Source organism: Pinus tabuliformis, chromosome 2_2 (assembly GCF_031772625.1).
Source record: "Pinus tabuliformis cultivar Carrire ecotype Pingquan chromosome 2_2, CPIR1, whole genome shotgun sequence".
NCBI classification, from domain to species: Eukaryota; Viridiplantae; Streptophyta; class Pinopsida; order Pinales; family Pinaceae; genus Pinus; species Pinus tabuliformis.
In genome coordinates this window covers 1,009,199,498-1,009,226,275 of record NC_142300.1, presented here as the reverse complement: position 1 = coordinate 1,009,226,275, position 26,778 = coordinate 1,009,199,498, and positions in this window count along the sequence as shown.

Here is a 26,778-nt window from a genome sequence, read left to right as displayed (position 1 = left end):
CAAACAACAGATCCGCCATTCCCTGAACGTCTGGCTCTCACCAAAACACTTGAGCAACCTGCTTTTAACCTTTTAGGCTAACTACAGAATTTATATGTTAAAACTCCATTATTGCAAGCGCTAAAAGATGTTCCCATTTATGCTAGGACTGTTAGAGATATCTGCATAAAAAAACCTGGAAGAAAAGCTAAGGACCCCCTCACAGTTCATGTGATGGGAGAACTGACTGCTTTAATGACAGAAAAAGATCCTCCTGTGAAATATGGCAACCCTGGTCACCCTACAGTAACAGTTCAGGTTGGAAAAACTTTTGTCTCTAAAGTTCTAGTAGATTTAGGTGCTGTAATAAACATTATGACACTTGAAACAACACAATTTCTACAGTTAAAAAACTTTATTAGGGAAACTCCAACCATCCTAGAGTTGGCTAATCGCTCTACAATTAAACCTGAAGAAGTCATTGAAGATCTAATAATTTCTGTAGAATCCTGGAATTACCCAGCTGATTTTGTGGTGTTACAAACTAAAACAAAGTTGGGGGGTCATCCACTGATTCTAGGAAGACCTTGGCTAGCTACAACAGATGCTTTCATCAGCTGTAGATCAGGATCAATGACCATCTCTAATGGGCAGGAAACCAAACAGCTTACCCTTTATCCTCATGCTACACCCATGATTAATAATGACAATTCTGGATGGCTATATTATTAGGATGAAGAAACCCAACCTATCTTGACTATCAGACAAGCTTTAACTTTCAAAGACTCTACCGAATATGAATTAATCAGCAGCTTCATTTCTGAACCTTCTTCGGTTAGCCCAGAAATGTATAATCACTTCACTGCAATCTTGGAATTTAAATCTCAGCAGAACCTGAAAGCTAAAAATTTATCTCAGACAATAGTAGGCAGCCCCTCCAAAAGTACAACAATAGAAATTGAGCCTGGCAAAAAATTAAATATAAATCCTAACTTAACTGATAATGAAAAACAACAGTTAATAAAGTTACTCCGGGAAAATAAAGAAGTATTTGCATGGGATTATACAGACATGAAGGAGATCTCTCCTGAGCTATGCACTCACCGCATTTATATTAAAGAAGGATCCCGCCCAGTTTGTCAACCCCAGCGGCGGATGAATCCCAATCTAAGGGAAATTGTGAAGGAGGAACTTCAAAAACTGTTGAATGCAGGATTTATATACCCTATATCTGATAGTGAGTGGGTTTCCCCACTTGTAATTGTATCCAAGAAAAATGGCAAATGGAGAGTATGTGTGGATTACAGAGCTTTGAATAAAGCCACCCAGAAAGACCATTTCCCTTTACCATTCATTGATCAGGTATTAGATAATTTGGCAAGTAAGAAATTCTTTTCATTTTTGGACGGATTTAGTGAATACAATCAGATTAAGATTGCACCCCAAGACCAGGACAAGACCACGTATACTAGCCCATGGGGGACATTTGCTTACAAGGTTCTTCCATTTGGGCTATGTAATGCTCCAACAACATTTCAAAGAGCAGTGATAGGGGTTTTTTCTGATATGCTAAATGATTCCTTAGAAATATTTATGGATGACTTTACTCCTTATGGAGTGACTTTTGAGAATGCACTGCAGAATCTTGAAAAAGTACTTAAGCGATGTGTAGAAGCACACCTTTCCTTAAGCACTGAAAAATGTCATATGATGATGAATCGAGGTATTGTATTGGATCACTTCATCTCATTCCTAGGAATTCAAGTCGATCCAGCCAAAATACAGGTAATTCAGACCCTCCCTATCCCCAAAACACAAACTGATGTAAGAAGCTTTTTAGGACATGCTGGATACTATAGAAGATTTATTAAGAATTTTTCCAAAATAGCTCCTCGTCTATTTGTGTTATTAACAAAAAATGTTGAATTTAAGTGGACTGATGATTGTGAAAAAGCATTTAATGAACTTAAACATCAGTTGCCTACAGCTCCCATTTTGAGAGGACCTAATTGGGCACTACCCTTTCATATATCCTCTGATGCCTCAGATACTGCAATTGGAGCTGTCTTGGGCTAAGAAGAAAATAGTCTTCCCTATGCCATTTATTTTATCAGTAAGAATATGACACCAGCTGAACTGAATTATACAGTCACTGAGAAGGAATTCCTAGCAGTCATTTATGCTATCAATAAATTTCGACATTATATTACTGGCTACACTACTTTTGTGCATACTGATCACTCGGCCATTAAATATTTAATGAATAAATCAGTTACAAATGCTCGAGTTACCAGATGGTTATTATTATTACAAGAATTTGACATCACAATTGTAGATAGGCCAGGAAAAGAAAATGTAGTTGCTGATTTCCTTTCTCGATTAAAAACTAATGAAAACATTCCAGTAGATGATTCTTTTCCTGATGAATATTTATTTGCAGTATCTGCTCACTCACCTTGGTATGCAGACATTGCCAACTATTTAGTTGCAGGAAAATTACCGTCGCACCTATCACACAGGGAAAAAAGAAAGATCATCCAACAAAGTGCTAGGTACAGCTGGATAAGCGGGTGCCTTTTCCACACAGGAATCGATCAGGAAATTCGGAGATTCATTGGTGAAGATGAAATTTATGATGTATTAAAGGCTTGTCACGATGGCCCTTGTGGAAGGCATTTTGCAGACAAAAGAACAGCACACAAGGTACTCAGAATGGGTTATTATTGGCCCTCACTCTTTAAAGATGCAAGGAAATATGTGAAGGCCTGCGATAGCTGTCAAAGAATGGGCCAGCCTAATCACAGGGATGAAATGCCACTCAATCCCCAGGTAATTCTTGAACCTTTTGAGAAATGGGCATTAGATTTTATAGGTCCCATTAATCCCCCATCCAATCAAAGAGTTTACATATTAGTATGCACAGATTATATGACTAAATGGGTAGAAGCTAAGGCACTCCTTAAAGCTAATGAAGAAGCAATACTAACATTTTTATTTGAAGAAATCTTTGTTAGGTTTAGATTGCCTAGAGAACTAGTCACGGATGGAGGACCTCCTTTCAACTCTCATGGCTTAAAAAATACACTTCAGAAATATCATATTAAGCACAAAATGACTACACCTTATCACCCCCACGCAAATGGGCAGGTAGAAAGCACCAATAAAGTCATAGAAGCCATCTTGACAAAAACAATAAAGGAGAATAGAAGGGACTGGTTTCAAAGGTTGCCCGAGGCATTATGGGCCTATAGAACTACTTGGATGAATACTACGGGCTTTTCACCCTATGAATTAGTTTTTGGAAAAAATGTTGTTTTCCCTGTAGAGTTTGAAATCAAAACTTTAAGAACTGCTTTAGCTATTAACCTCGACTTGACTGATGCACAGACAGCCAGGTTGCAGCAGCTTCAGGAATTGGACGAGAAGAGACTGGATGCCATCCATCAAACAACCATGATACAGCAACAAAGAAGCAGGTGGCATGATAGAACCATCAAGCAAAAGCAGTTCCAGAAAGGTAACTGGGCTCTACTCTATGACTCCCGTTTTGAGAATTTCCAAGGTAAGTTAAGAACAAGGTGGTTAGGGCCTTATGAAGTGGATGTTGTTTTTCCAAATGGGACAGTCAGACTTTTAACGATTGATGATAGCAGAACACCACTACTAGTGAATGGGTATCGACTCCGTTTATATCAGCGGCCTATTTCTAAAGAAGATTTTAAAGCTACTTGCATGGCAATTAGACACTATGCTTCCCTAGGGGAACTTGCTGTCCCTCAAGGCACTTAAATTTCTATTTATTTATGCATTTTTTTAGATTAGATATTCTTTTCAACTAATAATCCCTGCCAAGGGTTGCCATATTACATTTCATTATTTTGCAGATTTTAGCTTTGGAAAATGGCTGAGAACAAAAGCTTCAAAGGAATCACTTTGCGGACTTGGAACTCCCATTGCTGCAACACCATTTCCCGTTGCTGCAACACCAACTCCCGTTGCTGCAACACCATTTCCCGTTGCTGCAACACCAACTCCCGTTGCTGCAACACCATTTCCTGTTGCTGCAACACCATTTCCCGTTGTTGCAACACCCCATTTCCCGTTGCTGCAACACCATTCCCTGTTGCTGCAACACCATTTCCCGTTGCTGCAACACCATTTCCCATTGCTGTAACATCATTTCCAGTTGCTGCAACACCAACTCCCGTTGCTGTAACACCACTTCCTGATGCCGTAATGCCTTTTTCAGTGTTTCTCTCATTTATAAAAGCACCAGTTTCTCCACTTCAGCTCCCAAAGGAACGAATTATTATATGCATAAAACATACCATTTCCTACCAAAAGAACCAGCCATACACTATGATGATTACAATTCTCCACTGTTACTTCCTGTCATTACTAAAAAATCGCCGGTATTCTCATACTTTTAGACCCGCTTTAATCATTATGGATCCAGCAAAAGACAAGACAAGACTTTTCGACGCAGCAACCAAAAAGGTAAAACATAAAGGTACGCATGATTATGTATGGACATTAAATAATAGTTAATGTGGAGACGTTAATAGGGCTACTGAATAATTGTACTTCCAATCATATCACTTACTCGTAGCTTTTGGGGGGGGGATTACCAAAGCGCTGTCATAATTATATAGCACACCAACTGTCATCGCCCTTAACTCTCCCGGTAATATGTAAAAGTCATCTCATCATGGCATGTTACCATTTGCAACGATTTACTCTGGACTGAACTCGGAAGCTCGGCTCTGAACTGAGAATTTTCACTGAAACAACAGCTATGGGAGGAAATCTCATCACATACGAACCTAGCACAACAGCACTTCTTGAGCTCTATCCCGAGGCTTATCAAATATTCCTGCAAGCGGGATGGCTAGATTATTTTAGGAGACTTCCAGACTTCGATGCACAGCAAGTCCTCGAGTTTGCATGCAATTTAACAGACAAGTTTTCTGTCATTCAGGGTGTCCAAATTCCAGTCACGGAGGAAGTCATAGCCCAAGTTACCGAGCTACCAGCTAATGGCACGTGGTGGTTCAGTAGGAAGCACCTGATCCTCAATGCGCAGCAGGATTTTCTTCAACCAGGCGAGTAGGTGGAACCCAAGGGCAGAGGCGTAGCACTTCAATCACTGCCTCAACCGTGGTCGAAAGTTGCTGAATTTGTAAAGCAATACCTGACATGCGAAGGCCGGTACCAGGTAATTTACCAGCACGATTTCGTCTTGTTGAACCACTTGAGGCATGGTTAGTTGATAAATATGCCATATTATCTATTGGGATGTCTTAAAAATATGTCACGTTACACTGTCAACGCAAAGCGTCTGCTCCATTCCTTGAAACACCACCATCTAGCTCAATTACTGATAAATAAGGGCCTTGCCTTAAATAACCCCCCTCCCCTCATCAATCCCCACCAAGAGGTAGAAATCCCTCAGCCAGAACAGGAAATTCCTCATCAGGAAGAGGAAGTTCTTCACCAAGCTGAGGACATACCTCAGCAGGATGAAGAAATCCCTCAGCAAACAGAGGACATTCCAGAGCAAATTCCCGAAGAAATCCTCCAGCAAACGCCCCCACAAGTTGCTGAAAATGTACAATCAGCAGTAGAAATACCCACAGAAACAACTCCATCCCCCAATAAAACTGACCCATCCGTTCCTATACTTGGTATTTCTACCGATGACTCTGATGATAACATCCCTATTACCCTTCTCAAACGAAAGATACAGCAGAAAAATGAAACTCCACCAAAAAGAAGAAGAACTAGGGCTTCAGCTAAAGCAGCTGTTATTTCTGCCACTGCCCCTATTTTAAAGAAAGCTAGCCTAAAAAGAAAAATTTCTGAATTCCCTGCTTCTCTACCCAAGCAAAGGACTCGGTCGTCTGTAATAGCTGAATCCCCTAGCCACACCCTCCCCAGCTCCCCACCCATCATGTTAAAACCTCGTACTCCCACCAGCCCTGGAAACTCCTCTCCCTCACCTTCGGGGGCTGAGATGCAGAGTGTTCACAGTGTCGTGACATTATCTTTTGAGGCAGCTGTCACACAAGAACCAGCTGCCGACACCCAAGGTAATATTGGCCAAGTGGCTGCAACACAAGAAACAACCACTAACCCACCATGTGACACACAAGAACCAACTGTTGGGGGTATAAATGTTCAAATGAATGCCGAAACACAACCTCTGCCTCCACAAGCTCAGCCTACCATATCTGCCCTGCAGGAAGAAATTGAATTTCTGAAATCATAAATTCAGGATTAGCAGGAGGAAATAATAAGGGTCAAGGAAGCTTATCAAAATGAACGTAACCTGCACATTTTAGCATGGGTAGCATCTGCAGCGGAGAAGAGTAAAGAGAATGAATATATGTGCGTCAATTGTGGTGAGATATACACTCAAGCAGGATACAAGGTAGTTGCAGAATCAATGACTAGAGTCATCCCAGAACCTCCTGCTGTTGTAGTTGAAATGAAATAATTTGCTACAGAAGCAAAAACAGAACCACCAAAACCCTCTGCTGAAACAGAGCAACCTGCTGCAACACAAGAACCAGCAAGCCCTCCAAAAATGGTGCAAGAGAAAACAGAAGAACTTGCTGCAACACAAAAACCAGTAGTTTCTCCAGAAACTGTGCAGGAGCAAACAGAAGAACTTGCTGCAACACAAGAACCAGTAGGTTCTCAAGAAACTATGCAGGAGCAAACAGAAGAACTTGCTGCAACACAAGAACCAGTAGGTTCTCTAGAAACTGTGCAGGAGCAAACAGAAGAAATTGTTGCAACACAAGAACCAGTCGGTTCTCCAGAAACTGTGCAGGAGCAAACAGAAGAACTTGCTGCAACACAAGAACCAGTAGGTTCTCCAGAAACTATGCAGGAGCAAACAGAAGAACTTGCTGCAACACAAGAACCAGTAGGTTCTCCAGAGACTGTGTAGGAGCAAACAGAAGAACATGCTGCAACACAAGAACCAGCAGGTTCTCCAAAAACTATACAGGTGGAAACAGAGCGACCTGCTGTAACACAAGAACCAACAGGATCTCCAAAAAGTGTAAAGAAAGAACTAGAAGGATTTGTTGTAACTCAGGAATCAGCAGGGAATGAAGAAGAAGACATAAAGTCACCACGACCTACCCAAACTGTTATGGAAGAAGAAAAAGAAGCATTAGCTGTTTCATAGGAATCAGCAGGGAATGAAGAAGAAGACATAAAGTCACCACGGCCTACCTAAACTGTTATGGAAGAAGAAAAAGAAGCATTGGCTGTTTCACAGGAATTAGTAGGGAATGAAGAAGAAGACATAAAGTCACCACGGCCTACCCAAACTGTTATGGAAGAAGAAAAAGAAGCATTGGCTGTTTCACAGGAATCAGCAGGGAATGAAGAAGAAGACATAAAGTCACCACGACCTACCCAAACTGTTATGGAAAAAGAAAAAGAAGCATTGGCTGTTTCACAGGAATCAGGAGGAAATGGAAAAGAAGACATAAAGTCACCCCGACTTACCCAAGTTGAACAAGAAGAAGAAACATTGGCTGGAAATGGAAAAGAAGACATCGAATCACCCCAGCCTACTCCAATTATCACAGAGCAGAAAATTCTTGTTGATGCCTTTACACAAACTGAACCTCCCACTGTCAGTGATGCATGAATAGAGACCGCTAGTTTTCAAGAATTAAAAGGAGAATGGTGGAGAGAATATGAGCTGTCACAAGAGAAAGCATTCCAACAGCAAAAGGGAATCTAGTTCAGTTATGCATATAAGAATTGGGAAGCACTTGAGCAGTCTAAAGCTCAGTACAAAGAAATTAAGGAGCTAAAAGCTAGACTGTCCCAGATTTTTGAGTTAGTTCAAAGAATACTTGCTACAAGAAAACCCTCTTTCAACTATGCAGCATTTTTGAGGGAACGATTAACATTCTTACAGATAAAGGCAGTTAGAGATGGTAGACCTTATCAGGTGATTACATCAGAACAATTTATTGAAACCTTTGCAGAGGCACCCAAAAATGATCAGAATTTGTTGTGTGAGCTTTATCTCCACAACGAAGCCATGTCTAAAGACAGAAAAATGAATATACTCCCTCTTGTTGGCGACATACAACTCAGAGCTTTCATTTCCTTTCTAGCCAACCAACTCACTTGGCAAAACGCCTTCATCTCAGCTCAACATAATGAACAGAACTGCCTCCTTTGGATTAGGGCTGAACCTCAAAATGCAGCTACTTTCATTGCACAGCACCAAAGAATGTTAAGTGAACCTGGAATGACTGATCACATTAGGCAACTACAAGCAGTGGTCTTGTGAGATTGCCAACACTATGTGAGAACGAAGGCACCTTTGGCTATTAAAGCCAACAACCCATTCTGGGAAAACTGTCCCAAGGAAAAGCAGGAGTATCATCCCTATAATCCACCTAATCTACAGGCAGCAATTTCAAGGGTACCTTACTATGTTAGATGTATGGAACAATGTGCTGAAAAATGGATTGGCTATAGATTTAAATTTCCCCTCTTATGGTTATCTGGTCAGCAATACAAGGGTCAGTTTGGATTATCCAAAAAGGAAGAGGCGGCAACATGGAGGCAACTAGAGACTATCTGTAGGTTCAGAGACAAGTTTGATAACACTTTCTATAGCTATTGTCTCAGTAATTTACACTGTTCATCCGAGTACTCCAACTCAGATTTAGAGTAAGCATTGCATGAGGACATGCAACCCTTTCAGTTGGGGGGGATGTTAGGACTCCAAATTGACCACTTTTGACCTTGAATTTTTTCTATAATATTACCCTTTTTCAGTCCATAAGTTGAAAGCTTTGATTATATAATGACCCAATCATTCCAAGGTATGAAGTAACTCTTTGCATTACTATATGTTTAATTATTCATTACATATTCACGTTATCTTTATAATTATCTTTGGAGAAGTTAACCAAGTTGCTAAGTAACTGTTGAACTGTCTAAAGTCTGCAGAAATTATAATTCGTAGTTGCTGCAACACCAGAAACAATAACTACGTAGTTGCTGCAACACCAGAAATAGAAACTACGCAGTTTCTGCAACACCAGCAACGGCAACTATCTAAAGCAGGGAAAACGTTATACCGGAAAAGACAAACAGCAACTATCAGAAGTTCGACAGAGTTCCATGCTGACACAACACGACCAGCAACTGTCCAGAAAGGGTAAAACACGGTTACAGTTGCTAAAACACCAGGAACAGCATGAGTTTACTAAATCAGCAACAATGAAGCGGCAAAGGATAGTACGAGGATTCCAAGAAGATGGTTGAAGTTTGTTTACCAGCTGTGTAATAGTAAGAGACCAAGAAGGAATACACAGTCACACTGTTGTAACAGCATCCTGTAACAAGGATGGATTTTTTATTTTTGACAAAAAGGTTTAACTGAATGAACTATGACGGTCTGTTGTAATAGATGTCTCCTCTATAAAGAGGAGACATCTACAGTAGAAAAGGGGGGAGGGGAAGGAAACAAGTTGTAAGGGAAATTTTGAAAGACAAACAACAAGTCTGGATCTTCATTATAACTGGACATTTTGGCAGATGAATAGAAGATTGTTCTGAGCACCTAATCCAACATTTGTGTTCTGGGGAATCTTGTGAGAGGGACAGGGCCCACGTTCTTCACAAGATTCACCCATTTATTTCCTGTTAATGTGTGAGTGTGTTTGGCAATTTCCTTTTTGCTGGTACTCTGTTTGGATTCTGTAGCATTACCTCTGATAATTTCTTTTTGCTGATACTCTGTTTTGTTAATTTCTTGATATCATAAAAGAACACTTCACCGGTGAATTAGAATTGCAGTGTGTATTAGCAACCTGGTTACAGGGGCAGGTGCTGAACATCCTTACCCCGAGGATAGGGTCGTGGTCCTCTGCTAACAGAGCAGCGATTACTTCTCTTTTCAGATTTGTATTCTTAGTTAACTGCTTTCATTTTATCTTTGCAATATATTGTAACTGTTATAACATAGAGTAAGGAGTTTGACAGAAAACAGAATCGTGTATACTACAACTTTTAATGCTTTTAGAATTAAGTACATACAGTACAAGGTCACCTTTGAAATAAAAGGACTTTCCCAGGTTGACAAATTAATGTGGTACTTGACTGTTTAATCAATAAACAATTCAAGTAGCCAACAAACATCTCCATCATTGGATCATCATTTGTATAAGGATTTTCATCATCATTAAGAGGAATGTTATCCACACTATGATCGGCTCTGCTTTTCAAATATTGACTTGGAGGATATTCTTCATCTTTTGCTTCTTCAGTGCTACTGTCGTAGTCCTTAGAATTCGGACTGAATGGAAAATCTTACTCGATGTTTAATGGATATTCTTCCTCATGTGCATTGTCAGTGCTACTATCATAGTCCATAGAATTATTACTACGTCGAAAATGTGATTGTTTACTTATTGAAGATGCTACATCCTGTCCTTTGTCACTGCTACCTTTATACTCATTAGAATTAGGACTAAGTGCATCATCCTCTCCTTCATCACTGCTGCTCTCATAGTCCTTAGAATTAGGACTAAGAGGACACAGTGACACTCCATTATTTTGAAATTCATCATCACACTCTTCATAACTATTTCTCTCATAGTTCGCAGAATTAGGACTAAGTGGACACCATGACACTCCAATATTTTGAAATTCATCATCTTACTCTTCATCACTACTGCTCTCATAGTCCTTAGAATTAGGACTAACTGGACACTGTGGCACTCAATACTTTTGAAATTCAACATCATGCTTTTCATCACTACTGCTCTCATAGTCCTTAGAATTAGGACTAAGTGGACACTTTGACACTCCATTCTTTTGAAATTCGTTATCACGCTCTTCATCACTATTGCTCTCTTAGTCCTTAGAATTAGGACTCAGTGGACACAGTGACACTCCTTTCTTTTGAAATTTTCCATCATGCTCTTCAAAACTGCTGCTCTCATAGTCCTCAGAATTAGGACTAAGTGGACACCGTGACACTCCATTCTTTTGAACTTCACCATCATGCTCTTCAAAACTGCTGCTCTCATAGTCCTCAGATTTAGGACTAAGTGGACATCGTGACACTCCATTCTTTTGAACTTCACCATCATTCTCTTCATCGTTGCGGCTTTCATAGTCCATAGAAGCAAGACTAAGTGGAATCTATGACTCTTTATTTATTTGAAATTCTCCATCCCCTCTTTCATTAGTGCTTTTCTCATAGTCCTTAGAATCAGGACTAAGTGGAAAAATTGACTTTCTATTCATAGTGGAAGAATTCCTGCTATATTCATCAGTACGAATAGAGTTGTTATGCGATGAAGATGTTGATAGTGTATAATCGAAACTTCACTATCAGAACAATCCATCCCTTTCAAATAGAAGATGTTGAATGATACAAATGGAGAGTCTCCTAAAGATATTATATAGCTTAAAGAATGAAATTTTCCCTCCAAAAATTTTCCCTCCAAAAAGTTTCGCGAAAATATTTCCCACCAAAAATTTTCGCGAAAATATTTTCTTCGAAAAAGTTTGTTAGATTTATTTACCTTCACTATTTTGTTCTACAATTTATTGAAAAATGTAAACTAATTTTTTTTATGAAATAAATCATTAAAATTAAAATTGTAAACTACAACTTCTACATTAATTATTTTAATAGTTAAAGTATATAATATTTACTAAACAATTGAATTTTTTTTTTAATTTATAATATATTCTAAAAAAAATTATCCCACATTCAATCCATTGTAAAACAATTCTACAATATTCGCTTTATAATATTTTGAAACAAATTATCCCACATTAACCGTACGGTAAAACATCTCCGTAGTTTCACTTATATATTAAAATTTCATTATCACTATTACTCACATCACATCCAGGCTTTCTGAAAATTGTTGAAAGACTCGTGAATTTGTGTAGTAACTACATTGCTATCAACAACATATTCAATGAAGAATTCTCGCAATTGAAAGGTAAGTTAATTTTTTTCCTTGAAAATTTTCATATTAAATTAGTTTAATGAAAAAGATATTTTTTTTAAATTAATAATTTTTCTAAGCCAAAATAACAATTACATCTGTCGTGAGCATGGTGGGCCCAATCAAACTCAATCACACAATACCTATGGGTGGGCCGCCATGGTGTTGCAGGGTAGGTGGGGAGGTCGAGCGAGCGGGCGGGGTGTGGGCGTGAGGGCGGGGGGGGGGGGGGGGCGGTAGGAGTTGTGGGGGCAGCCCAACATCTCGCCCGCCTATCGTGGGGTTGGGTGATTCTCAGAATCACCCAACCCTCGTGGCGGGTAAGTGAGCTGCCAGGGTGGGCGCCACAGCCCAATTCGCCCCTACCTCCAACGCCCCCCTAAATTTAAAACATTTTATTTTAATATTTAATTTAATATATGTCTGATATTCTTAATAAGTACAAAAAAAATTATATTTAATGGCGAACCACAGCACCCTACCCCATCCACCCCCTCGAGCACCCACAGCTCGCCCATCGGCACCCTACCCATGCCCCCCCGACACCCCCCAGGCACCCAGGCCACCCACACCTCCCCGGGCGTGCCACCCTAACCCCTGGTGCCTTCCCTTCCTCCCCCGGCTAGGCACGCACCCACCCACGAAACCCCCCACGGGGCACCCACCCCACCCAAATCCGTTGTCCCTCGCACGAGCGCTCCACCCCACCCACCGGCACCCGCCCCACCCCACCCGGGCACCTGCCCCACCCCACCCGGGCGCCCCACTACACCCACCGGCACCACCCTCCCCCCGCCTGGGTGCTCGCCCCTCGCCCCGCTCATCGACACCCCACCCAAACCCCCGGTGCCTTCCCTCCCTCCCCCGGCCCGTGCCCTCCCCCTTCCCCCCCGCGGGCGCCCCACCCCACCCACCGACGCCGTACCCCACCTGCCCTCCCCCTGCAACTGACCCACCCCACCCACCAGCCTCCCTCCCTTCCCCGGCCCATGCCCCCTCCCTCCTCCCTCCCTACCCTCCTTCTCTCCAACCTACGGCCCGCCCCTAGCCGGCGTCCGACCGACGGCAGGGCGATCCCCAGACAAGCAGTAGGGAAATTCTAAGAATCGCCCTGCCGCCTGCCGGGCAGGGGCATGGGTCGTCGATCGGGCACTGGCCGTGGGGGAGCCACGGGAGGGAGAGAAGGAGGGCGGTAAGGGAGGGGGAGGAGGGAGGGGGCGCGGGCTGTGGGAGGGAGGCAGGGGGGCCGGGGGTTGGGGTGGGGTGCCCGCGGGGGAAGGGCAGAGGGGGTGTGAGGCGAGCACCTGGGGGGTGCCACTGGGTGGGGTGGGGCACCCACGGGGGGAGGGCACGGGCCGGGCGAGGGTGGGGGGCGGGGAGGGCACATGGAGGGGTGCTAATGGGTGGGGTGGAGTGCCAGGGCGGGGGAACGGAGGGAGGGAAGGCGTCGAGGGTTGGGGTGGAGCGCTCGGGCGGGGGGAGAGAGGGAGGGAAGGCGCTGGGGGTTGGGGTGGGGTGCTTGGGGGAGTTTTGGTGGGGAAGTGGTAGGCGCCTCGGGGGGGTGCTGGTGGGTGGGGTGGGGTGAGGTGCCCAAGCGAGGGGATGCACTGGGGGTTGGCGTGGGACACCCAAGAGGGGGTGGCGGGTGGAGTGGGGCACCTGGGAAGGGGTTTGGGTGGGGCGGGGCGTGGGCGCCTGCAGGGTAGTGGGCGCCCGCGGGTGGGTGGGTCAGACGCCCAGACGGGGGAGGGAGGGAGGGAAGGCATCGGGGGTTGGGGTGCGGTGCCCGCGGGGGGGTCTTGGGGGGCAGGCGCTGGTGCCCGGGGAGGTGTTTGGTGGGGGTAGGCGCTGATGGGTGGGGTGTGGGTGCCCCGAGGCGTGGATGGGGTAGGGTGCCAGTAGGTGCTGTGGGGTGCCATTACATATAAAAAAAAATTGTACTTATTAAAAAAATCAGACATATATTAAATGAAATATTAAAATCAATTGTTTTAAATTTGAAAATATTAGATTTTTGGGTTTTGTAAACATCAAAATGTAAATATCATTTTGAGCGTAAAGTTTAAAAAATGTTTACATGATTTTTTTATTCTTCTACATTTTTATTGAATATAGAATCAAGATATATCTATGAAGGTTTTGACTAAAAAAAATAATAAAATGTAAGAATTTTACTATTTTCACTACTTTCACATAATATATACATAGTTAATTTTGGAATGTTTTATTCGTGATTTACTTTTTTGACACTAGAATGTTAATGCATACACTTTTAGAATGTGGGGCAGTGGGTGAGGGAGGGGGCGTGGGTGGGTGGAAGGGTGGTCATGGAGCAGGCGGGTGAAAGGGGGTGTGGGCAGGTGGAAGGGTGGTCGCGGGGCAGGCGGTTGAGGGGGGCGGCATTAGCGGGGAAATTCTGATCATACAAATAAAAAATTTATGATATATTTTCGTTAATTTAAATTAATATGTTTATATTATTTACTGATTTATGTGTTTCTATTTTTCAGGAAAATGGCATCAAAGAAAATTTCAGTGAATCTTTCTAGACCAAAAACTCTTAAAGGTGTATCTTAAAAAAAAAATTGGTGAACGAACTGCACCTGAGCTCATGGCTACAAATCTTTCAAGTGCCTCAAGTGATAAGAAGATGATTTCAGACTGGAAGAATTCGAAAGAGGTGAAATTTCCATCTAGAATCTGGTATGTGAAAGAAAGAGAAAGCACAAATGTGAATATATATCTATATATTGATATAACGAATGATAATGGAATTTTTGAGGTGATGGGAAAAGTCATAGATATGTGTTCGGTACCAGACACTGAATTTGTTTACATACTTACAAAAGATCCCAAGTCACATGAAAGGATTAAATACCGACTATCATATTCATTGTATGACACGAGAGAGGTATCTACAAAGTTGTGTAAATAAATCGTAAATGAGATGACACAAAACATCGTAAGTATGGTTATTTATATTTGCATTTTGCGTTCTTGAAAGTGTCTCGCTATATTTTTTAACTTTGTTTTTTATTGACATATGATATTTTATTTGGCAGAATTTTGTTGAAAGTTGTTCAATTAGGTTGGGAGGCATTCATTTCGTAGAGCATGATATCATGAAAGTTGTCATTAGTTTTTACTCAATGTCAGAAGAAGATATGGAAAACAAGAAAAATGTAGTAATTGATGATGCTACAAAACTACATCCAAAGAATCAGAAAAAAAGGCCTCTGGTGGATAAATCTAGCAAGGTAAACAAGTTACTTTTGAGGACGATGAAGTTGAAATTGACAGTGAAGCATATGTTTCCATTACTAAAGATGACATTCGAACTGAGAAGAGCCATAAAAGACCAAAAGTAACAATGCCCAAGAATAAATCTGTTGGGAATGTTATTACCAAGAAAATTAAAGTTGAATATTTTGTAGCAGTCATTACCAGCAGTCAAAAACCTAGTGAAACTTCAAAATAAATTAGAGAAATCATTACACCAGGAGCTGATTTAGAGGATGGCATTATCAAAACAAAACAAAATTCCATTCGAGAGAATTTGACAAAGAGAAAGTTAATTGATGGTGGTCGTACATTTTAGCTTAATGTCAGGCAAACCTATAAAGCAAATGAAGGGCATTGTCAATATCAAGTTAGAAAGCCACATCATTTGCATGTTCACAACTTGAAGACATTGATGAAGTATAATCCATATGCTCATGTGGTTAGTTATGTGCTTCTTGTTGATCCACTTCAAGTTCCCAACAAAGAAGCATTTGATAAGTCAAAATGTTTTGAATACAATTATTATGTGCTTGGGGGGAACCATTTTATTGAAGCTCAAAGACAATTGATGGAGGAATATTCTAATAACCCACATTTTGAAACAATGAAATGTATCATTTACGTTGGTTTATCAGATACAGAAGCAAAGTTAGTGGCATGGGATCATAATTCAGATAATGAATATAGGATGTCTATGACCTTCATCCAAAGGGTTAGATTTATTCATAGTGAATTTGAAGAAAAATGTGGTGGGGATAGGATAAATGTTACTACAGATTTCTGAAAGGAATGTTGTATGGAAATAGGCTATCAAATTGAAGAAAAAACCAATTCAGAAGGTGGAAAAGGCAACAAAAATAGTGATTTATTCATAGGTGTTGCTAACATTTTCCAATTGGCATTTAGAACTGGAGATGTTTGGAAGTTGATTGATGAGAATTTTAGCATGTGGGAAGACATTGCCATTAAAAACCAGAGGGTCAAAAGGTTTAAGCCATTGATATGTGGCAACAGTAAATCAGCTCCTGAAATGAAGCAGCTTCCAAACAATATGACTATCACACCTTGCAAGGTGATGCAAGGAGCAAAAGATGAAAAAATTGTCAAAACAATATTATCTCGTGTGAGGCCAGGGGAATTATCATCAGAGGAAATGTCTGAAGAATTTCAAAAGTAATTTTGTTGAATTATTTTTATTTATTTCTAGATTATAATTATACTTTAAATAAAACATGTTGTTCTTGGTAGTATTTGTTATACATATCATTATATTAAATTTTTGTTATTTTATCTATGCAGTCACAAATTTTACATGAAAATTCAAGAACAAATGGTTATATTGTTGAATGAAGATAGTTGGGATGATGTTGTACGCAACTATCCAGATTCAAGTTCTACATCAACATTAAAAGCTTTTTATCTTTCATTTAAAAAGATATCTTGATTTATACATTCATTTTTATTCACCTGTGTACTATTTTTAATTTATAACTTACACATATATTTGTTTATTTTATAAAAGATGAGAAGATAGTTTCAAAACCTTTATTGAAAAATAAAGATCGAAAGACTGAGGAAGCAACGTATTAAGAGTGTTAAACTTGTTCCAACTCTTAATGATTTCATTTGGAATGGGCTAGACACTATTCAATATCAAGTAATACAAGGCGACTGTTAAGACATTGCTAAACTCATACCTAAAAGGGATTATGCCCTAGCCATTGTAGATATTCCCCATGGTTTCAATATTCCAAACATTGACTATGATAGTGACTCTTATACTTATCAAGCTCTTAGTAAAGTGGTTGCGGGATTTGTAGAAGTTATATCATCACCATTATGGAGATTTTTGACATTTCATTCAGACACACAATTGGCAATGATATTGTCAAGCTTCATAGGGAAAACAAATTCAAGGATGCAACTTACATAGTAAGATGTTTAAAATGTATATTTGATTAATGTTGAAAAATTTATTTATGTACAAGTTAATTGATTTTTTACTATTTCATGTTACAGGAAAAATTCAAATATTCTTAACAATGAAGATCAACAATTTATAAATGATTGTGGGTTCATTCATATTGATAGTTGGGAAAATATGATAGCCATATGTCTATGATTTTTAATCGGGTAAATGGAAAGATTCATAGCCAAATACTGACTTATGATGTTGTTGTGAGAAAATGAACATATGAATATAAAGAAACAAAAGGAGAGATATATAACATTTATCAAAAACCACAATTATTAATTAACTATCTTATAGACATTTCTTCAAATGAAAGACATTGGGTTCTAGATTTATTATCTGGCTCAGGTAAGTTTTATTATATGGAATTGAATTTCAATATGTTATTTTTAATTAATATGTCATTGTACTAATTTAGTTCATTATTTATTTTGTGCTTGATAATTAGGTACAACACTAGCATGTTGCCTTCAAAAAGGAAGAAATTGCATTGCAATTGAAAAAGGTCCAGTACAGTGCAATTTCATTTAGCAAAGAATTAATGCTCTTCAATTTCTTCCAGATGCAACACAAGAAATTGGGTTGAAGAAAGGGGACTTTAGTGAATCACGTATGGCAAAAAAGGCAAAGGAACCCCAACCACCATTACATGGAATTTTTAGAAAGACATACATTGGTAGATTTGCAAACATCAAAGGTCCATTAGAAGAGGAAAATTAGCAAAAGGAAACAGAAAATATTGTGGAAGAAGACAATGATGAAACTCTAGAGGACGAAGAGTTTGGATTACGTGACATTGTTGATAAAATATAAGTAATGCTTATAAATCAAGCTTTGCAATGTTTTGACTTTGACATTTTATGAGAAGAATAAACACTCAATTAGGGTTTTTATACGTTCAATATTTGTAATATGTGATTTTGGCATTGATTTTTAAGTTAATCATTATTTTTTGAAAAAAAGAAGTGATTATTATTATTTTTTGACATGAAATTCATAAAAAAAACCTATTATTTAACCATTTTTAGTTAAAATTATCGTATAAAAATGGTTATTTTTATGTCCATTGTTAAAAAATATTGTTTTTTAGAAACAATTATTTCATGTGGATTGAAAAATTAATTAAAGATGTATAAATATGTAGAATATCGAAAATTCTAAATATCGATCTTCTAATTTAAAAATGCAAAACAATAAAAACCTCACTAAAAAAAAAAATTAAAATCAAAACAAAAAACAAGAAAATATGAAGAAAACGACCACTTCAAAAATTATCAAATTTACAAAATAATTATTTACATTTTATACATTAGAAAATTTAAAGCCAAAAAATAGGTCTTTTAAAAAAATGGTGTGATGCAGAATACTCACTTTTTTAAATCAGCATGAAAATCACTACCATTCTAAAACGTAATGTACATAAAAAAAATTAAAGTGCCAAAAACTATGCTATAAAAAAAACATGTTTGTTCTGCATCACCCCTGTTCAAATCAGGTCACTTTTTTGCTATCTCTATGAAAAAGGTAACAATATCAATTCCCATTTCAAAGTTTACATTCATTGATGATTCCATTCATATCAGTGGCCCAGTCTATTCCTAGCAACATGGGATAGGGATTTCTATCATCGAAAATCTCTATTACTTCAAAGTCCATCTATGTGCTCGCACCTTGGATATCAATTGTTACCCCTTGCAACCACCCCATGGGTAAAATCTTCTGTTGGTTCACCATTCATAATTGAATAGGGGACCATTGCAACATGGGCCTACCCATGCGTTCCCATGTTTGCCTCGGTAATGCATTCGTGTCCGATCCCAAATCTAGGATGACCTGATACATTTCGTACTCACCAATCGGCACAGTCAACCTCATCTCCCTTCCAATGCGCAATATATGCTTCCCCAATTTCTGAACTACGCGCAGTTCTCCTGACCCCATGCACCTAGTGATCAGCTCTTGTAGTCCCTTAACTACCTTGTTGTCACACAACAGTTTCATGCATGTTTCCAGAAAGGTAGTAAGCATAGAAGGATCCATCCCCAGCTCTGGATGATCCTTACTACCTGAAGCGGAGACCTCTACGAAGCTCTTCTTAGATTCCATGAACGTCTCCTTTATGTGTTCTAAGTCAAATTTAGGTTCCTTTGTAGGAGCCTTGTGAACCCATGTATCTTCCTCGAGTTACTTCCCCTTATCCTCCCCTGTGGTCGCACTGCTTCTAAGCACCATGTTCACATTTGGGTCTTCTTCTCACAGCTCAGACATCATCATTTGGATATTCTGAGTCGGAGGAGGCTAGAGTACCCCTTTCTTATGCATATGTGTGGTCAACATAAGGAAATTTACCATTTCATGATCAAAATGAGCACAATATATTCTCGTCGGGTTGATACAATCATGGGCATAGTGCCCCGGTCCTTTGCAATTGTAACAAATTAACTCTTTGCGGCCCCTTCCTTATCCCATTCCTCCTCATCCTTGACCTTGCCCCTGAAATCCAGTGCATGCCATCCCCGCAACTAGGTCAAGGGCTTGCGTTTCTGTCTACATCCTATAGGCTGGGGTCTGATCCATCATTAACTCATAACTGTGACAAGTGCACTCGTCATGGCCTACTTACCTACAAAAATTACGAAACAACTATTGGGGAGTCTATGTAGACTCTACAACAAGTGAAAATTATCCGTCCTGTGCTTTCCTACTATCTAACAAATCGCACACCATAACACGGGTGTCACACTCAGCCCTGCTTATGCCTCTGGTCTCAACGGCATTGGTCCCCCTCCTACCAAGTAGTTCATGAATATTGGACAGTGGTCCTCATCATGGCCCTGGTCTTTGCATTTTATGCACCATACCTCCTCGCACACCTCTAGCTACAGTACCCTATCTTGCTTCAAGCTTTGCATTTTTAGGTAGAGATTTTGTAGTTGCGCGTGGATTTGTTGAACTCCCAACCCAAGTTCTTGTATTGGGGTCTCATGCAGCCTCATTTCCATTTCCAACGCTTCCGCCTGGGTGGAAAGTTTCTGTTATGATAGTACCAGCCTCAAGAGTGGTGTCAGGGATGCCACAAACCATGCACGATGTTATGCATCCATGATCGTCATATTAGCCTCATGGATCTTACTCTTTAGCCGCTGATCTAGATCCCAGGGGGTCTGGCCTAGAAGCATCGTGATCTCTTTAAACTCGATGATTGACTGTGTCTCTGATTTCGGCCAGCTAAATTCTCTGTTCAACACATTCTAGATCTCTATTATCCCTATGTTTGGGTGGTCATTAGAGTGCTTGATATACCATGTCAACGCGTGATCCTGCAGCATGCTCACCAATGTAGCCTCCTTAATGTTTTCGTCTGTGACCCCTTATGCTTCCCACACTGCTCTTACCACGAACTAGAACTGGTCTGGATCCTCATTCCCTACTCCTTTGAATACGGGTAGCTTGATTGCGCTCACCATGTTGAACTGTGAGGTTGGTGGAGATGGAGTGGGTGGAGATGGAGGTGAGGGAGGTGAAGTGGGTGCTGGCATGGGTAGAGGTGGTAACTGCAGAATGCATTGCCTTATCAAATTGAATACACTTCTCAGAGAGACTCGAGCGAGCTCTTCCTCGCTCTCTCACGAAGGTGAAATTAACGGGCTGTTTGTTAATTCCCTGCTACCTTTCTAGATCTTTCCGCTCCGTATCTTAATCCAGGTATTCAAAGATTTAATATACTTACCTCATGGTCCCTTGAGAAAACGTATTTTTTCTTCACTGTAGCTCACGGTCATGTCCACTACAAACTCGGTGATAAATACCCCTATTATTCGATCGATCCAATGGTCCACAACTCGCATGATCTTATCTTCTTATGCCTCTAGTCTACGCACTAATTCCAGAGTCCACACTATTAGTTGGTCGAGCCTACACCTTCCCTAGCTGTCAGATAACCTTGCAATCCACTCATATAATTTAGAAGGAAAGGATGCAAAGAAAATCTTGTGGATTTCCATATACACGTAGCGATCCAGCCACCTTTTCTCAGATACCTATGGAGTTCTCTTTTCATATGTCACGAACTCGTGAATCTTCTTGTTCAACCACTCTTCAATTTCCTTCTTTGTTGGGCTCCAGTGGCACGACATTAGACATCCCTTAAGCAGATCCATGTCCTAGCAACAGAACCATTTGTTGGCTGTGTGGGGCCTAACCCAGGATTAGCAATGAGTTTAGCCAAGAAAATCCTGGTACTACTGGCCCTTTCACAACAATCCATGGAGAGAGGACTGAGGTCTCACCCAAAGTAGTATGGGAGGGTGCTGGAACTAGGTTTCCACACCTTGGGGACGTCTGATATGGGTGATAGGTATGAAATTCAACCTTCGTGCTTACTAGCTTATATGCACTAGTGGGCCCCTTCCTGTTGGCTGGATAAATCGTTCTTGCAGATAAGACCAATCTCCCAAGTATCACAAGATAATCTAGCAACAAACAGACAAACAAATCTATATTTCTCTAGACATATGCAATTCACAAATAAAAACTATAGAGGTGTTACAATCCTACCTTAGATCCAATGCTTGTTTACTATAGTCATCCCTCGATTGTCTGAAAGAGTTATCCTTTAAAGACCCGCAAACAAAAACAAGAAAACATCAAATAGCACCTGCATAGCAAATATAGTAAATCATGTCTATTATGGTAATCAAGGAATCCATAAAATAAACCATAAATGAACAACTTATTCAGAAAAACAAACTTATTTGTATTAACCTTGAAGTAGAATAACCTTACAACCTTTTCAACCTTGATGTTGAAAAAACTCTTCCTGGGGTCTGAAACAGGAATTTCCTTTACTTGGATAAGCCTTGCACTCTTCCAAATGAGATCTTAGAGGTATGTAATCTCTCCTCATAAAAGCTCAACTAAGAAGACTAAGTTCCAACAGCATTTCACCTCAAAAATATTCAGCTTTTAACCTCCCCAATAACCAACCCAATGCTTCATTTTATAGTGCAGAGAGAGGAGGTTACAGGTCCACCTATGAAGGGAAAGAGTCCTTCTTCAAAGGGATAAGCTCCTCACATCAAGGGGTTAGCTCCTTAAGGTATGGGATGCATGAACCTTAAGAGAGCGAATTTGCCACCTCAAGATTCTTTCCAAAAGCTTCTAGAAATGACTGAAAGTGAGTTTTTTAGAATATACTCATGCATTTTAACTTTTACAGGGGTCCGCACCCATAACAAAGATACAAATTGGTCAGGTGCATAGGAGACATGACCATTAGGTGCGGGACCACAAGTAACATAAAGAGAAGTACGGAACCAGAGTTTTAGAGACTTTGAGGGCTCTCTCTTACTTTCAAGGCTTGATATGAAGAACTGAGGCTTTAGACTTGCAAAGGAGGTAAGTATGAGTGGTAATGGACTCACATAAATTGCAGAATGCATAGGTGACAATTTTTAGTGCAACACTTCCATCCTGTAGGATTGCCTTCACGCAGATCTAGCTATGGTGCGAATAGTATTAATTACCCAAGTCTTCCTTAGTTAGGTTTTTTTCGTTAATTACTTAGAAAGTTTTCATACATAAACATACATACAAGTGTGCGCATATAAATAAGCATATGGCATTAACATCGAACATCAAAATATAGATCTATGAAACAAATGCACAATATGTCGAATCAACTTAGCTTTATTAATGATTCTTTTCAAGTTCAATTCAATACAGACCCGACTCCACCCTGCGCACTCAGTTGCAGGGGTCCGCGTGGTTAATTGCGGGACTCTACTAGGCCTCTGCGCACTCAGCTACAGAGCCCTTTCCTACTACTATGACCCAATACCCTTAGATCCACTTCTATCCTTTAACCATGCCTTCACATCTATCTATTACCTTTCTTTTTTCCTAAAAAACTATCTTTACACTTAGAGCCTCGCTCTATTTATACAATCCCATGGTCCGCGAACCATGGGTAGCATGACACAACTTTACATTAAATTACAATATTTTATGGTGAACAACCCTATCACTCATCCTAGAATCTCGTGCTCCGCACTCGCATTTTGCGGAGTCTTTACATTACATTGACCAAAACTCGGGCTTTAAGCCCCAAAAACATGCTATGGGGGGATTCGCTAACCAACACTCTAGTTTTCAGCTTATGGTTTCTTCTTTTTTCAATCTCTCAATGTTGTTTATTAGCTTTCTAACTTTATATCTATCAAATTCCTAACTTTCGGAACTTTTTTGGTCTTTTCCGCAGGTCATAGGAACTAACCACGACAGAGACGAGAAACCTTTTTTAGACTTGCTGACCGGGAGTCAAGGAGCAAAAATCACTCTTTTTTGCCCCAAATGTGCAATATGGAGGTCCAAACTGCACCTTTTAGCCCAAAAAGTGTTATCTCCCTAGAATCAGGTCAGTGCCTATGATTTTTAGGGTTTCTGGGATTTTTTCAGATCAGTTTCTGGGTTTTTCCAAGAGCTGTCTGTTGGGTTGGTTGACCATTGTCTTCACCCCGATTAGGCCTTGATATACTCTGATTTACTCGTCAAATTGGAACTCAGCCCCTTAGGGCTTCTAGTACACTTCCACCTTTATAGGAGGAGTTTAGCTGAGTAAGAAGTCTGAGTTTTTGCAACACTTTCAACCATATTTTCCAAATCTATACCCTTTTGTTTTAGATCTTCAAATATAGGTTGTTTCCATCCAAAGTTTTATCTTAGACCTTGTTTGGTCACTAGCCTTAGGGTCCCATCAGTTTCCCTAGGTTTTACACCCATCTCCCTATCTTTTTCTAGCAATCTTCCTCTCTGGATTTTTTTTTTTGCTACACCACTTTCCAGTAGCATAGTGTCATTTGATCCCAGTCACACCAACACTTATATCTCTTGTACTTTTTAGTGTGACTTCAGTTGATTTCGCCACCAACTAGCATAGCGTTTGCAAACCTAGTTTGGGGGGGGGGTTAGTTAATTGATTTGCTATTCATTTTGTTGTTTTCAATTCGAATTTATTTTCAGCAATCTTTTTTCTTTTTTCAAACACCATCTGGACTTAATTAATAAACACATTTTCATACAAAAGCACACCCTAAGTGAAGGGTGCTTGGTTTACATCACCAAGCCAAGACTTAACATAAGTAATTTACCTCCCCACACAAAGACAAAAACATCTTGTTGGTCTTTGTTCACAATTTCTGTGTCACTTATGTCTTACCACCATTGTGCCACCAAGGCATTTGTCATGGAGACTCTTAGGCCTTCATCCCCAGTTTCTGCGTGGGCATATTACTCCTCCCTATAGGGTTCTTGTTCATAGTCCCCCAAGTCACCATACTTACTCCTCTCTTGGTTCATCTAATTCTTCATCTTATTCTGAGCCTCCTTCACCACATATTGTCATCATGTCTGGACACATTGCTGGTGCAGGAACCCAACTTGGTGTTCGCTCCAGTTCTACCCCAGTGGTCACATCTAGTTGAACCATCTCAGGAATTTTTCTGGCAGCTCCCATGCTACCTTTTATGGATGGGTTAAGTCTCCCAAATTTTAGCCAGTTGATAAATGACCCAATACACCATGATGCTAGTTGGCCTGCTATGTTGATTAAGATTCCCTCTGACATCCCAAAGTTTGATGGTAATTCTAGAGAGGACTCTACCAATCACATCTGCTCCTTCCATATGTGGTGTTCATCCAATTCAACCACCGATGACTCCATTCGTCTTTGGATATTCCATTGCACAATCACTAGAGATGCTGCAAAATGGTATGTAGACCAACCCACCGCATCTCATTCCATTTTCAAAATGCTTGCTAAAGCGTTCCTCTCATATTTTCAGTTACCTCTCCGATATGACACTGGTACGAAGCTCTTGACCTTATTCCGTCAGTCCTCTGCCACCCGTCTTTTTAATCATGTTAAGGAATGGCGTCGAAGGAGGAGCACATGTCGTGTCTCACACTTCAAAGACCATGTCTATCTTGATTGGTTTCTTAGGAGCCTTTTATCACCCATTACCAAATATGTCACGTCCCATTTTCCTCAAATAGAGGAAGAAGCTCTCCAAACGTCTCTAAGATATGAATTGATTTATGCACAACCTGGTTAAGTCTATACCTTCATTCCAGACCTCCCCCATCTTGGAGGTGCCAATGCACTGGGGGATCTCACGATGCTGATAGTTTCATTGGAACCCTTTCACATCCTTCACCATATATTCAACAAAGTTATGGCTATTTGTAGCGGGCATTAGTTCCGCCAACACTTATGCCCCTCCTACTAGCAATGTATTTTCAGGGCCAACCAATGCTCAACCTATCTACCAAAATGTTTCTCCTCCACCATCTTATCACTATGCACAGCCGATCACTCCAGCCCCTCAAGCATTAGCACTGCAGCCTCCCATGCATCCTCAGCCCCAAAAACCATTGTCCCTTTAGGGTCAAGTGTTTGCACAGAAAAGTAAAACCAATCCAAAATATCAAAAGAAAAATAATAAGGGGAAAGGTAACAAGGGTAACAAGGGTAATCGAGGAAAGAAACCTAGTGAGCCTCAAGGGAAATAGCCTAAAAACAACAGTTGGCAATAGGGAAGTCAACCTAAGAAGAACAAGGCTATTTTTACGAACAAAACTTGTGCATGTTGTGGTGTACATGACCATTATACACATGAGTGTCCTCTCATACCCCATATGCACCAAATGTGGGAAGCTCAAGCAGAGTCTAGAGGTCAACCGCCCATCGAGCAATCGCCTCAGAATCCTATGCCATCTCAACCAGCACTGCTTAAAAATATTTTCCGTCACTAAGGATTTGTTGTCACTCAACCTCATCCAGGTATAGTAGATCATCCCCCCCAACCTTCTAGTCCTGGTGACTACCAAATCCTCATGATGAATTATGATGAGCTTAATACCTCCGATATCAACCTGCAAAATCGGTCGGGTCAATATGACAAGCCATCGAATTCGTCCACCACGGAGTCCAAAAGTAATCTACTGAGCCTCTTACAACACCAAATGCCCATTATAGATCCCTCAACCTAAAGTTGAGTCGATTCCTAAGATCCCTAAGGGACCATTACATTGTAACGTTACTTCTAACCAAGCTTCCCATACATACAATATAGTAGATGACTTGGCACAATCACATATTTCCATGTCGATGCTGGAAGTACTCCAATCATGCCCATCTCAAAAGAAATCTATACTAATTGCTTTGGGTTCAGTAGATCCTTCCGACGATTATTTGACTGTCTTCCCAGTTGATACTTTAGAACATCCCCCATTACTTTCATCAGTTGCTTTCCAAATACCAGTATGAGTTTGTAATGCCATAATCTCATGATGCATTATTAACAAAGGTGAATCCACCTGTGTGATGTCCGCTACCATTTGGAAACAACTTAAGTCACCAAGTTGTCCCCATCCACCATCAATTTTTGTGTGGGACAATCACTCCTCCTATCCTCTCAGCATGTATCACAATTGTCCAATGAGCCATAGAGAAATTCAAGGTATAGTAGA